Genomic DNA, 4,140 nt, shown 5'->3' with positions numbered 1-4,140 from the left:
TTTTTTTTTTTTTGGCAGTTTTTGGCTGGGGCTGGGTTTGAACCCACCACCTCGGGTATATGGGGCCAACGCCCTACTCCTTGAGCCACAGGCACAATGAGTATTATTCTTCTCTACTAAGTAAATAATACAGTACAGGTGATTCCTGGATATAGAAAAAAAATCATCACAGGTGACAGTAAAAATCCATATTTGAGAAACTAATGCTCTGGAGCACCCAGCACTGACCTGGCACGTAGTAGGTGCTCTGTAACTAGATGGTTGCTGTTGGATTAAAGCCAAGCTTCTCTCAGCTTGATGCCAACACACTTCTTAAGGCAGTTTCAAAACTGTGTTCTTAAGTGACTCTTAAATGGTCTGTGGCTAATGTGTGTAGACATGAAGTCATTCAAAGCACTAGTCTGTGCCTGAGAAAGATGGATGGACCATGGGTCCCAGATTCCTTTTCATTAAGGGGTTCTTATCTCCTTACACGTTTAGTAGCACAGTCAACATTAAACCCTACACACCAGGCCTGGTGCAGTGGCTCATACCTGTAATCCTAGCACTCTGGGAGGCCAAGGTGGGTGGACAGCCTGAGCTCACGAGTTTGAGACCAGCCTAAAGCAGAGTGAAACCCCATCTCTAAAAATAGCCGGGCGTTATGGCGGGGGCCAGTAGTCCCAGCTACGCAGGTGACTGAGGCAAGAGAATCACTTGAGCCCAAGAGTTGGAGGCTGCTGTGAGCTGTGACGCCACAGCACTCTACCCAGGGCAACAGTTTGAGACCGTCTCAAAAAATAAATAAATAAATAATAAAAAAATTAAAACATGGGCAGCGCCTGTGGCTCAAAGGAGTAGGGCGCTGGCCCCATATGCTGGAGGTGGTGGGTTCAAACCCAGCCCCAGCCAAAAGCTGCAAAAAATAAAAATAAAAATAAAAAATAAAACCATGGTGGCGCCTGTAGCTCAAGCAGCTAAGGCACAGCCAATACACCAGAGCTGGCGGGTTCGAATCCAGCCCGGGCCTGCCAAACAACAATGACAACTACCACCAAAAAATAGCTGGACTTTCTGGCAGGCGCCTGTAGTCCCAGCTACTTGGGAGGGGGAGGCAGGAGAATTGCTTAAGCCCAGGAGTTTGAGGTTGCTGTGAGCTATGATGCCACGGCACTCTACCTAGGGCAATAGCTTGAGGCTCTGTGTCAAAAAAATAAATAAAAACAAAAAAACGTGAATTTTTATAATATGTGAATTTTACCTTAACAGTAAAAAAGGAGAGGGTTTATTAATGGATTTGATGTGAGGCGTGAAGGAAAGAAAGAGTCCAGGATGGTAACGGCAGGATGGAGTTGCCACTAGCCAAGATGGGGAAGATGGTGGGTAGCCAGAGTGGGGGAAGAGTTCTGTTTTGGATGAGTTAAATTTGAAAGGTAGTTAGATAAACAAATCCGAGTTCAGGGAAAGGCCCAGCCTGGAGATATAAGTTTGCAGTCAGCACAGCATGTCGAGGGTCTTTGAGCTCTGAGGCTGGATGAGATCACCACGCTTGTGGGTGGAGACAGAGTGGAGGGGAAGTTCACGGACTGAGTCCGAGTCTGGGGCCTTCCAACACTGAGAGATCAGGGAGACAAGGAGGAACCAGAAACAGAGGAGCGGCAGCTCCCACCGTGGGAGAAGGGAAAAGGGGAGCATGTCCTATCCAGAAAGGCAGGAGGGCGCCACGTCTCGGAGGTGTCTAATAGATCAAATAGGATGAAAACAAACATGGGCGTTGGGCTTAGTTGCCCACCAGGTTGCCTCAGTTAGGGGTGGGAGCCAAAGGAGATTGGAGGCAGCGCGAGAGGAGAACGGGAGACGATGAGGATTAGTGTGAGGGTGAGACGTTCTGTAAAGGGGATTGAGAAGCGCATGGTTGCTAAGGGAGAAGCTGGGACAAGAGGGGAACTTCCGCTATGGTGGGACATTCAGCAGCAGGTTTGTGTCCTGACAGGGTCGATCATGGGAAGAGAGAGTAAATTAATGATGTGAGAAAGAAAACTGCTAGAGGGATGCCCTTGAGTTGGCAAGAAAGGACGTGACCTCGCACAGAAGCAGAGGGCAGAACCTGAACAGCTCCTGTAAAAGCAGCAATTCGGCACAGTGCTGGTGGTCACGTCACCATCCGCAAATGTGACAGGGGTTGAGGGAAACTCTCCTCTGGCTGCATCTGTTGTCTCCGAATAGGAAACGGGGGCAGCTGCTAGTGGGAGGAAGAGAAAGTGGGTATTGGAGGTTTTAGGTGATAAAAAGAAATAAAATTGTCCAGGAGAATGAGAGTGACTGAACGGCAGGAAGTCATGTAGTGAGATCACCAGGTGGCAGGAAGGCACAGACGAGGCCTGGGATCGGGCGTGGGAAGGGACACCGGTCAGCATGGTCACGATTCTTCCTCTCCAGCTACATTCAGCTGCACAGGTGCTAGGCAAAAACTGGGACTTAACCAATATGGTGTCTCCACCAAGCAAGTGTGACGAAACGAAAAAGGGGCAGGGGGCCTGAGAAGGTACCCAAGGGAACCGTGCTAGTGACTGGTCATAGAGGCGTGCTAGGTAAGAAGAGAGGAAACACCAGGACACTAAGAGTCAGGGAAAAGGAATTTAGGATAAACTGAAGGCCCTGGGGGTGGGAGCATTAAAGGACTGTGGGCGTCAAGGCATTAGAAAGAGTTGAGGCATGGTGGCCCCTGTGCTTCAGTGGGCAGGGTGCCAGCCACGTACACCAAGGCTGGTGGGTTCAAACCCAGCCCAGGCGGGCTAAACAACAATGACAACTGGAACAAAAAAATAGCCAGGCATTGTGGCGGGCACCTGTAGTCCCAGCTGCTTGGGGGGCTGAGGCAAGAGAATCATTTAAGCCCAAGAGTTAGAGGTTATTGTGAGCTGTGACACAACGGCACTCTACCAAGGGCAACAGCTTGAGATTCTATCTCAAAAAAAAAAAGAAGAAATCAGAAAGGGCTCGGCACCTGTGGCTCAAGTGGCTAAGGCGCCAGCCACATATACCTAAGGTAGCAGGTTGGAATCCAGCCTGGGCCCACCAAACAACAATGATGGCGGCAACCAACAAAAATAGCTGGGCATTTTGATGGGCACCTGTGGTCCCAGCTACTTGGGAGGTGGAGGCAGGAGACTCGCTTGAGCCCAGGAGTTGGAGGTTGCTGTGAGCTGTGATGCCACGGCACTCTACCCAGGGGGACAGCTTGAGGCTCTGTCTCAAAAAAAAAAAGAAAGAAAGAAAGAAAGAAAGAAAGAAAGAAAGAAAGAAAGAAAGAAAGAAAGAAAGAATTGAGGCAGTGGTCAGAGAGGGAGATGCATCAGGGGATCGAAATGAATGGTGATGACAAGGTCCAGAGCATGGGCACAAGTAAGAGGGGGAGATCCTCAAAAGCAGGGTCCTCAAACTTTTTAAACAGGGGGCCAGTTCACTGTCCCTCAGACCGTTGGAGGGCCGGACTGCAGGCTCCGGGATGAGTCGGCTGCTAAGCAGGACAGGCAGTGGTGGCAAAAACACCCGGAGGGCCAGATAAATGTCCTAGGCAGGCTGCATGTGGCCGGTGGGCTATAGTTTGAGGTCGCCTGACAAAAAGGAGGAGGCCAAGGAACAGAGAGGCCAGGATGGTGGGAGGAGCAACCGGTATAAGGTAATCACTCAGAATTGACTCAGAAGCAGAGAGGGAGGGGGTAACAGTGGAGCAGAAGCTGAAATCTTCAAGAAATGCAGGTGAGTGGCCAAGGGTCAGTAGTGACTGCAACAAGGAGTGCTTGTCCCCCCAGGTTCAGTGACTGTAGGAGAAAAGCCAGGGACCAAAGTTCTCAGGGGAAAGAGAGCTTTAGTGAGAGCACTAAAGGGAGGGAGGGAAAGGAACTCTCAGAGACTGAAGTCACGGGGAGCACATCTTCTGATGACACATGTGAATTCCAGTGTGATCAAGGGGAGTGTTGGAGGGCTGATGAGGGGTGGAAATGGGACAGGAAAGGGAGTGGGACACAGGGTGCCAGGCATGATCTTGGGGAGACCATTGTAAGCAGCGATAAAGACATAATGAGGGCTTGGTGCCTGTGGTTCAAGTGGCTGGGGCGCCAGCCACATACACCTAAGGGGGCGTGTTCAAATCCAGCC

General features: G+C 50.4%; 1 protein-coding gene across 2 annotated transcripts in view; it reads left to right on the top strand.

Moving 5' to 3' along the window:
- The window catches only part of TENM2 (teneurin transmembrane protein 2), a 945,756-nt gene that overhangs the window by 936,321 nt on the left and 5,295 nt on the right, over nt 1-4,140 (top strand). The window lies entirely within an intron of this gene.

The sequence above is a fragment of the Otolemur garnettii genome, unplaced genomic scaffold (genome assembly GCF_000181295.1).
Source record: "Otolemur garnettii isolate 467f Iridium unplaced genomic scaffold, OtoGar3 scaffold00003, whole genome shotgun sequence".
Lineage (NCBI taxonomy): Eukaryota > Metazoa > Chordata > Mammalia > Primates > Galagidae > Otolemur > Otolemur garnettii.
This window is presented reverse-complemented; position numbering and strand designations above follow the sequence as displayed.